Source organism: Martes martes (genome assembly GCF_963455335.1).
Source record: "Martes martes genome assembly, chromosome: 8".
Classification (NCBI taxonomy): domain Eukaryota; kingdom Metazoa; phylum Chordata; class Mammalia; order Carnivora; family Mustelidae; genus Martes; species Martes martes.
In genome coordinates, this window is record NC_137895.1 from 100,484,811 (window position 1) to 100,496,063 (window position 11,253).

Here is an 11,253-nt window from a genome sequence, read left to right on the forward strand (position 1 = left end):
TAACAGCAAGAAAATTTTGTTATAAAAATATTAATTCAGCATCTTTTATATTGAATACAAAATACAGAAGTAAAGAGCAGAAAGAATTTTGGGTTTTGACTTAGGATACCTGTTTGATTGGCCTTATGGATTGTAAAACAATGTGGTATGTTACAACAGTACTGCAACATCGTGTTATGATTTCCAATTGGTCTGTGAGAAAGGGGCGTAAGAGGTTAAGTAATCTCTTTCCTGGAAATTTAATAATTAAACATTCTTGCATGAAGGATAGTTGTCAGGAGCTACCAGAAACAGAGTGACCAAGATACAAAATATTCCCACTATGATATAAAATATTCCTTACCAAAAAAAATAAAATAAGTCCTTCTGAATTAAAAAAGATCTATACAACATTAAGAAGAAATTATTAATTGAGTTGTTTGACCCAAGCATTGGAGATCCAACTCACTCATCTGTATTCCTTATGTGGATGGTTTCAGGGTTAGGTAAGGCTCCTTTAGCAAAGCCCATTTCAAGGGACCAGAGGCGTAAGTGGGCTCTGATGCAGCCCAGGCTTATGCAGCCTGTTGCAGCATGGTTAGCAACATCTAGCAAAGAGCTCAGCTCTCAATAGGTCTCATTCATTTCTCCACAAATCCAGTGAATGATGCCCAGAAACCAGACCAGATCAAACCTATTAAATTGAAGACAAGCAGACACTAAGTGGAGAACAAGGACTCTTTCTCCACTGCCATTAAAATAAGTCCCCCTGGCTTTGGAAGGAAAAACAGAGGAAATTCTTCCTGAAAAAAAGAAAACCAACTCCAACTAAGAGTCTCCATCTGGAATTGACCAAGTGTTTATTGCACTGAATCTGAGCAAACTTAAAGAACACATTTTCAGTGGGAGAGCATGAGTTAACTTTTAATTGGAAATTGGAAGTTGGAAATTTTTAATCCATACAAAAACCCTTGCCAGTGAGCAAGATGAAATCAGTTACAAAAATAGAAAACACTACATTTGTGCATATTTGAGCTCTAGAGGACATTCTCAGGTCCACTAAAGATAGATAATTCCCAAATCTTCCCAAGTTTTTTTTTTCATTTTATGTTTTTTCATCATGATAACTGTACTCCTTAATCCCCATCCCCTATTTCCCCCATTTCCCTACACACACCTCCTCTCTGGTAACCAGCCTGTGTTCTCAATAGTTAAGAGTCTGTTTCTTGGTTTGTCTCTCTTTCCCTCTTTCTCTCTCTCTCTCTCTTTCTTTTCCCTTTGTGCACTTGTTTTGTTCCTGAAATTCCACATATGAGTGAGATCCTATGGTATTCACCTGGTGTTCTCTGACTGACATATTTCATGTAGCAATATACTCTCTAGTTCTATCCATATTTTGCAAATGGCAAGGTTACATTATTTTTATGACTAAGTAATATTCCATTATGTAGATATACCACACCTTCTTTATCCATTCATCAATCCATGGACACTTGAGCTCCATAATTTGGCTATCCTAAATAATGCTGTTATCAACATAAGGGTGCACTTATCCCTTTGCAGTAGTATTTTTGTATTTGGGGGATAAATACCCAGTATTGTCATTCCTGGATTATAGGCTAGTTCTAGTTTCAAATTTTTGAGGAAACTCCATACTGTTTTCCAGAGTGGCTGTACCAGCTTGCATTCCCACAATAGCATAGGAGGGTTCCCCTTTCTCCACATCCTTGCCAACACCTGTCATTTCATGACTGTTTAATTTTAGCCATTCTGACTGGTGTGAGGTGGTATCTCACTGTGGTTTTGATATGTATTTCCCTGATGCCAAGTGATGTTCAGCACTTCTTCACATATCTGTTGGCCATTTGGATGTCTTCTTTGCACAAATATCTGTTCATGTCTTCTGCCCACTTCTTGATTGTATTATTTATTCTTTCGGTGTTGAGTTTGGTAAGTTCTTTATAGATTTTGGATACAAGCCCTTTATCTGCTTTGTCATTTTCAAATATCTTCTCCCATTCTGTGGGTTGTCTTTTGGTTTTATTGACTGTTTCCTTTGCTCTGCAAAAAGCTTTTTATCTTGATGAAGTCCCAGTAGTTCATTTTTGCTCTTGCTTCCCTTGCCTTTGGTGATGTTTCCAGGAGGAAGTTGCTATGGCTGAGGTCGAAGAGGTTGCTGCTTGGGTTCCCCTCAAGGATTTTGATGGGTTCCTTTCTCACATTGAGGTCTTTCATCCATTTTCAGTCTATTTTTGTGTGTGATGTAAGGAAATGGTCCATTTTCATTCTTCTGCATGTGGTTGTCCAATTTTCCCAACACCATTTGTTGGGGAGACTGTCTTTTTTCCATGAAACATTCTTTCCTGTTTTGTCAAAGATCAGTTGACCATAGAGTTAAGGGTCCACTTCTCAGTTCTCTGTTCTATTCCATTGATCAGTCTGTTTTTGTGCCAGTACCATACTGTCTTGATGATTATAGCTTTGTAATAGAGCTTGAAGTCTGGAATTTTGAGGCTGCCAACTTTGGTTTTCTTTTTCAACATTCCTCTGGCTATTTGGGGTCTTTTCTGGTACCATATAAATTTTAGGGTTATTTATTCCATTTCTTTGAAAAAAAGTTGATGGTATTTTGATAGGGATTGCATTAAATGTGTAGATTGCTCTAGGTAGCATAGACATTTTCACAACATTTGTTCTTCCAATCCATAAGTATGGAACATTCTTCCATTTTGTTGTGTCTCCCTCAATTTCTTTCATGAGAACTTTATAGTTTTCTGAGTACAGATTCTTTGCCTCTTTAGTTAGATTTATTCCTGGGTATCTTATGGTTTTGGGTGCAATTGTAAATGGGATTGACTCCTTAATTTCTATTTCTTCTGTCTTGCTGTTGGTGTATAGAAATGCAACTCATTTCTGTGCATTGATTTTAAATCCTGACCCTTTGCTGAATTCCTGTATAAGTTCTAGCAGTTTTGGAGTGGAGTCTTTTGGGTTTTCCACATAAAGTATCATATCATCTGCAAAGAGTGAGACTTTGACTTCTTCTTTGCTGATTCAGATGCCTTTTCTTTTCATTGTCTGACTGCTGAGGCTGGGACTTCTAGTACTATGTTGAATAACAGCGGTGATAGTGGACAGCCCTGTCGTGGTCCTGACCTTAGAGGAAAAGCTCTCAGTTTTTCCCCATTGAGAATGATATTCATTGCGGGTTTTTCATAGATGGTTTTTATGATATTGGAGTACATACTCTTTATCCCTACCCTGTGAAGAGTTGTGATCAAGAAAGGATGCTGTACTTTGTCAAATATTTTTCAGTGTCTATTGAGAGTATCATATGGTTCTTGTTCTTTCTTTTATTAATGTACTATATCACATCAATTTGCAGACTTTGAACCAATCTTGCGGCCCAGGAATAAATCCCACTTGGTGTGGTGAATAATCCTTTTAATGTACAGTTGGATCCTATTGGCTAGTATTTTGGTGAGAATTTTTGCATCCATATTCATCTGGAATATTGGTCTGTAATTTTCCTTTTTGATGGGGTCTTTGTCTGGTTTGGGTATCAAGGTAATGCTGGCCTCATAAAATGAGTTTGGAAGTTTCCTTCCATTTTGTTTTTTGGAACAGTTTCAGGAGAATAGGTATTAATTCTTCTTTAAGTGTTTGGTACAATTTCCCTGGGAAGCTGTCTGGCCCTGGGCTCTTGTTTGTTGGGAGATTTTTGATTACTGCTTCAATCTCCTTACTGGTTATGGGTCTGTTCAGGTTTTCTGTTTCTTACTGGTTCAGTTGATAGTTTATACGTCTCAAGGAATGCATCCATTTCTTCCAAATTTGTTGGCATATAGTTGCTCATAATATGTTTCTAAAACTGTTTGTATTTCTTTGGTGTTGGCTATGATCTCTCCTCTTTCATTCATGATTTTATTCATTTGGGTCCTTTCTCTTTACTTTTTGATAAGTATGGATAGGGATTTATCAATCTTATTAATCCTTTCCAAGAACCAGCTCCTAGTTTCATTGATCTGTTCTACTGCCCTTTTGGTAGTACTTCATTGATTTTTGCTCTGATTTTTATTGTTTCTCTTCTTCTTCTGCATTAGGCTTCTTTGCTGTTCTTTCTCCAGCTCCTTTGGGTGTAGGGTTAGGATGTATACTTGAGACCTTTCTTGTTTCTTGAGAAAGGCTTGTATTGCTATATACTTTCCTCTCAGGACTGCCTTTGCTGCATCCCAAAGATTTTGGACAGTTGTGTTTTCATTTTCATTTGTTTCCAAAAATTTTTTAAATTCTTCTTTAATTTTCTGGTTGGCTGATTCATTCTTTAGTAGGATGCTCTTTAGCATCCACATATTTGAGTTCTTTCCAACTTTCCTCTAGTGGTTGAGTTCTAGTTTCAAAGCATTGTGGTCTGAAAATATGCAGGGAATGATCCTAATATTTTGGTACTGGTTGAGACCTCATTTGTGACCCAGGATGTGATCTATTCTGGAGAATGTTCCATGTGCATTAGAGAAGAATGTGTATTCTTGTTGCTTTGGGGAAGAATGTTCTGAATATATCTGTGATGTCCATCTAGTCCAGTGTGTCATTTAAAGCCTTTATTTCCTTGTTGATATTTTACTTAGATGATTGGTCTATTTCAGTGAGGGAATGTAAAAGTCCTCTACTATTATTGTATGACTATCAATGTATTTCTTTGATTTTGTTATTAAGTGGTTTATATAAATGGCTCCTCCCGTGTTAGGGGCATAGATATTAAAAATTGCTAGATCTTCTTGTCAGACAGACCCTTTAAGTATGATATAGTGCCCTTCCTCATCTCTTATTACAGTCTTTGGCTTAAAATCTAATTTGCATAATATAAGGATTGCCACACCAGCTTTCTTTTGATGTCCATTAGCATGGTAAATTGCTTTCTACCCCTTCAGTTTAAATCTGGAGGGGTCTTTGGGTCTAAACATGAGTTTCTTGCAGACAGCATGTCGATGGGTCTTGTTTTTTTAATCCATTCTGATACCCGTGTCTCTTGACTAGGGCACTTAGCCCATTTACATTCAGGATAACTATTGAAAGATATGAATTTAGTGCCATTGTATTGCCTGTAAGGTAACTGTTACTGTATATTGTCTCTGTTCCTTTCTGGTCTGTTACTTTTAGGGTCTCTCTTTGCTTAGAGGACCCCTTTCAATATTTCCTATAGGGCTGATTTGGTGTTTACAGATTCTTTTAGTTTTTGTTTGTCCTGGAAGCTTTTTTCTCTCCTTCTATTTTCAATGATAGCCTAGCTGGATATAGTATTCTTGGCTGCATGCTTTTCTCATTTAGTGCTCTGAATATATCGTGCCAGTCCTTTCTGGCCTGCCAGGTCTCTGTGGATAGATCTGGGGCCAATCTAATATTTCTACCATTGTATATTACAGATCTCTTATCCTGAGCTGCTTTCAGGATTTTCTCTTTGTCACTAAGACCTGTAAGTTTTACTCCTAGATGACAGGGTGTGGACGTATTTTTATTGATTTTGAGGGGGGTTCTCTGTGCCTCCTAGATTTTGATGCTTGTTCCCTTTGCCATATTAGGGAAATTCTCTACTATAATTTGCTCCAATATACCTTCTGCCCCTCTCTCTCTCTTCTTCTTCTGGGATCCCAATTATTCTAATATTGTTTCATCTTATGGTATCACTTATCTTTCAAATTCTCCCCTCATGGTCCAGTAGTTGCTTGTTTCTCTTTTGCTCAGCTTCTTTATTTTCTGTCATTTGGTCTTCTACATCACTAATTCTCTCTTCTGTCTTACTTATCCTTGCAGTAAGAGACTCCATTTTTTATTGCATCTCGTTAATAGCTTTTTAAATTTCAACTTGGTTAGATTTTGGTTCTTTTATTTCTCCAGAAAGGGATTTTATTTCTCCGGAAAGGAATTTTATTTCTCCAGAAAGGGATTCTATGCTTTCTTCAAGCCCAGCTACCATCTTTGTACTCATCATTCTGAACTCCAGTTTCTGATATCTTATTAATGTCTGTATTGATTACATCCCTAGCAGTTGATACTACCTCTTGTTCTTTTTTGAGGTGAGTTTTTCTGCCTTGTCATATTGTTCAGAGAAGAATAGATGAATGAGAGAACAGAACGCTAAAAGGGTGACAATGACCCCATAAAAATATACACTAACCAAATCAGAGGAGACCTGAAACCAGGGTGGCGGGGGAGGAGGAGAAGAAAGAAAAAAAAAAAAAAGTATGATTAGGCTGGTTACTAAAACAGAGCCACATATTTTATTTGAGTGTATTTTGGTCTGTTAGGAGAAACTGCCTCCCAAAATTTTAAAGAAAGAAAAAAAAAAAATACACACACACACACACAAATAAGGGTAAACATGATGAAGGGATGAAATATGACTGTAAAAATGAAAATTTAAAAAGATTTTTAAAAAGGAATTGATAAGGGCACCTGGGTGGCTCTGTGGGTTAAGCCTCTACCTTCGGCTCAGGTCATATCTCAGAGTCCTGGGATCGAGCTCCGCATCAGGCTCTCTGCTTGGCAGGGAGCCTGCTTCCTCCTCTCTCTCTGCCTGCCTCTCTGCCTGCTTGTGATCTCTTTCTGTCAAATAAATAAATAAAATCTTTTTTAAAAAAGATAAAAAGGAGGGGCGCCTGGGTGGCTCAGTGGGTTAAAGCCTCTGCCTTCGGCTCAGGTCATGATCCCAGGGTCCTGGATCAAGCCCCACATTGGGCTCTCTGCTCAGCAGGGAGCCTGCTTCCTCCTCTCTCTCTGCCTGCCTCTCTGCCTACTTGTAATCTCTGTCTGTCAAATAAATAAATAAATAAATCTTTAAAAAAAAAAGATAAAAAGGAATTGATAAGAAGTTGGTTGAAAAAAGAAAAAAAAAGGGAGAGAATGTGATCAGGCTGGAGACTAAAATAAAGCCATATGCTAGACTTAACGTACATTTCAGTCTATTAGAAGACACTGTATCCCAAAATTTTAAAGAAAAAAAAACTTATATGTATACAAAAAATAAAGTAAAATGCAATAAAGGGTTAGAATATGACTATAAAAATGAAAATTTAAAAAGATTTTTAAAAAGGTATTGATAAGATAAAATAGTTAAAATAGGTTAAAATAGGAAAGAGGAAAAATTCAAAAAATAGAAAAAGAAAAAATAATGAAAATTTTAAAAATTTAACTTTGAAAAACTAAAGAATCATGGGGGAAAAGCCACGGATTCCATGTGCTGCATTCCCCTAGTGCTGGAGTTTCACGATTCTTATTGATCAGGGAACTTGGTCTTGGCTGGATGTTCTTGCTGATCTTCTGGGGGAGAGACCTATTGCAGTGATTATTAAGTGTCTTTGCCTAAGGCAGAACTGCACTGCCATTGCCAGGGGCTGGGCTAAGTAATCTGCTCAGGTTCGCTCTCAGGAGCTTTTGTTCCCTGAACACTTTCCATACCACTTTGGAGGATGGGAATGAAGATGGCAGCCTCCCAATATCCTCTCTGGAGGAGCTGAGAGCTCAGAGGCCCACTCCTCAGTGCACCCTCAGAGAAAAGCAGTCAACCCCTCCTGTCTTCCTGGTCTCTGGCTGCACTCTGAGCTCACCCGGCCTGTGACTGAGCCTTTCTGTCTCTGGCTCACAGCCCCATTTGGAGTCTCCAAACCCAGCAGATTCCTGCCATGCTCTCCCATGTGGCTTTTCCTGGAGGATGAAGGTGAGTCTCCCCAGATCTTCCATTTGTGGGGTCCCTGCTTGAAGAGCAGTGGCCTGACTGTGCCTTGTATTCCAGTGCTATCAAAAGTTTGAAGGGTATGGCATAGACAGGAAATAACCATCAAATATTCCCTGTTCTAGGCACTAATGACTAATTCTGGCCAATGAAATGCAGGTAGGTATCACGTGTGTCCCTTCCCAGCAGAGGCAGTGAGAAGCCCAGGTATGCCTCTCTAGTCTCTCAGTTTCTTGCCCTGGAAGCTGCATGTTCCAGATGGGACATTAACAAGATGGCAGAGCCATCAGTCAGCCTGGGTCCCTGAGTTCCTAAGGAGCACAGAGCCCTCCACTGACCACAGCAGATTTTAGCATGGTGATAAATAAGTCTGTGTGTGTGTGTGTGTGTGTGTGTGTGTGTGTGTGTGAACTACTGAGACTTTTGTGTTAATTTGTTCCAGCGGCATAATGTAGTCTATTCTGATTGATGTCAAGGAGAAATAAGACTTGGAAAGAAGATGGAGTCTGCCATGTGAAGAAGGTGCTTCTTCATAGTTTCCTGCATCCAGGTTTCTTCTTCTGTATTCATTCCAAGCTGCTCTCTCAGATCTCAGTGTGCTTCCTCTGTTGGACTCTGTTGGTTCCCAGTTACTGTTTCTGACTTACTGACTAGATGGCAAACCCCCTTTTAAGAGCAACTGGACTTGGCTGCACCTCCCTTCTCCTTTTACCCCATTGTGTGCTAATAGCCACACCCCCATTTCTCTGCTTTCATCTCTCAACATCCTGATCTTTATCCTTAACCATCTCTCTTTTCTGCCAGGTTACTCAATTTATTACCTTTGACTTTGTTCTTATCCTTCCACATTCCCATATTAATGAAAAGACATTGTGTGCTTTAAACCTCTTCCATTGCTTCTTGGTTTCCTGAGCAAACCTGATTCCTGGGTTTAGGGCTCCATGCTCAGGCTTTAATTACTTTCATGGCCTTTGGGTAAGAAATAACTTCCCCCAATTGATTTTTTTTTTCCTCATTCCTAAAAATGGCACACTCAAACCATATGCCCTTGTGAACACAGGGTTGGGGCCCCTCCCAGGGCCTTGGAAGGGCCCGGACAGTACAAGGCCAGGAAGTTAGGCCTTATTAGCTTTATGATTAATCCTCCTCTGCTCAGAGCTTAGGTAATTAGCCAGCCCAGAGCAATTTGAGTTCTCATGGGTAGTGATTCTTAAGCCACTTAAACCCAAGGGTACTGCTAGGATAGTTTGCTCTCTAACCAGAAGGCATTTCAAAATCAAATAAAAGAAGAGCATAATCTGGGCATCTGAACCATCTATGGCTGGCACTCAGACCTCAAAGCTGGGTGCTCCCACAGGGGTGCTGCGTTTGCACATGGAGTTTTGATGCAGCTTAAAGTCCTGCCTGCGGACCTGCTTGAAAACAGTGAAAATACAGCAAAATTTCTTCCTCCTTTCAACGTCTAAAAAGTCTGTAAACAGTCTCTCTTTTCTTTATCTTTGAATCCTCCCTGACCTAGGGATGTTAACTAAGGCCCCTGCAGGCTGCAGACATCTGCTGAGGTCCCGTGGGGCCAAAGGTTGGAGTAAAGCCTATATTCCCTATTTTACCTCCCATGTACTGCTACCAGAGTGCCTGAAATTTTTAACTCATTTATTTATGTGCCACTTAATCTCCTAAACTAGATGTGGAGGGGAGGGGCTCTGTATTTCCAATGTCTATAACTTACTAGATGCTCGACTAATGTTTATTGAATGAGTAACACTGTATTGGACACTTAAGAGAAATGATCTTGTGTAAAAAGAGCTCTTCTTGAGAATATTACTTAGGTAATTGATATTTTAGCTTTAAGGGCATATGATTTCAGCAATTAATAAATGCCAAATTTGAGAACAGAAGCAGCTTATCATCCACGAATGTATCATTAGCAGAAAATGCTGCCAATCTCTCTGCCTGCAAAGATACCCAGGACAAACCACAACATCCTAACAGGTGGAAACTTATTACATCTTAATCAGATACAACGGAAGAGACAGGGTATTTACATATGTATTTATCATTTGGCTGCTTTTCAAGTAAAACCACACAGGAATACAACAGGAAGAAAAGAATATTACTAAAAAAGTTCTGCAATACTGTTTATATGATATAGAGATGAGGTAGAGAGAGAATCCTTTTGCTTATGCAAATAGCTTAATTAGTCTTTCACATCTTCAAAGGAGAGTCCTCTTGAGCTGATCTTGACGTATTCTGTAAAGAACAAGACAACTAAATTGTTCTGCACGATAAAGTAACAACAGACAGAGAAGAGGAGCCAGAAGGTCAGACTGCAGGAATAAGAGATGTGTGAGCCTCACAGATTTCTATGAGGATTTTCCCAGGAGACTCAGTGGCTCAACAAGTCTGATCCTCCCTGACCTGAAACTTACAGCTGCTCTCCTGAAGTAGAAAGAAACTAGTCATTCAAAAATGAAATGGAATTGTCATCCGCAAACCTGTTACTACATAATACCCCATCAGCTTCAGTAATGTGGCAGGAAGTCACTTGAACAGTAAGAAGGGGGAAAAAGGAATCAAAAGAAAATATGGAAGAAAACCAAGAAATAGGGACTTATCTATACCCATGTGAGTAAGACTCTATAGAGAAAGGGGCAACAGTATAGAAAAGTTAATAGATGATCTCTTCCATCCTCTGGATGTCACAGATGCTCATGAAGTTTGGGTTCTTTTTTTTTTTTTAAGATTTTATTTATTTATTTGACAGAGGTAACAAGTAGGCAGAGAGGCAGGCAGAGAGAGAGGAGGAAGCAGGCCCCCTGCTGAGCAGAGAGCCTGATGCAGCTTGATCCCAGGACCCTGGGATCATGACCTGAGCTGAAGGCAGAGGCCTTAACCCACTGAACCACCCAGGTGCCCCAAAGGGTTTGGGTTCTTTTTGAAAATGAAGGGTTGCACAGCTTTCCAATTGTTAGCAGGCATGGTGGCTTGTAAGGGCCTATTTAACCAGAGGGACTCCATCTTGGTTAAATAGCCATTTTGTTGTTTGTGCAGTAAACTTAAATTAACCCCCCCCCCCAAGAGAAACTTACTTAGAAGCAAGTCCAGGAAACCAGTAAAATGTAGTCGGCTAGTTCCTGATAACAGAGCCCAGAATACAAGGACAAGTCAGGCCAGATGGAGACATCTAGTCAGTACGAAGCACTGATTCAATGAGAAGTCTCATCTCACAGTGAGAAGGTCTTGCCCAAACCAAAATGGCTCCATCTTGGGAAGGACAACCATCTTATTATTCACACTAAATATGTTAACTGACTAAGCCTTCCCGGAAAGTACTATTTGTAACAGTTCCTGGTATGGGGTAATCTTGAATAGCAAGTCACCAGACCAGATGGAACTAGCCAATCAGCAAAAGACACACGAACCCAGTGGATTAAAATAACAAGATACGGGTTGCAGTTTTACCCAATAAAAGGTAGCCTGTGAGATTGGGCGTGGTCGCTCTCTTTAGAGGCGGCCCTGACCGGTCAGTCAATTCTTGAGCCTGT

General features: G+C 39.6%; 1 long non-coding RNA gene across 1 annotated transcript; it reads right to left on the reverse strand.

Annotated features, from left to right (window-relative positions):
• Positions 1 to 9,833: 9,833 nt before the first annotated feature.
• LOC308348432 lies at positions 9,834 to 11,015 on the reverse strand. The gene is made up of 2 exons (XR_013967331.1): positions 10,798 to 11,015; positions 9,834 to 9,958 (listed from the first exon to the last, which is right to left on the reverse strand). It is a non-coding gene; the product is annotated as an uncharacterized lncRNA (long non-coding RNA).
• Between the last annotated feature and the right edge of the window lie 238 nt (positions 11,016 to 11,253).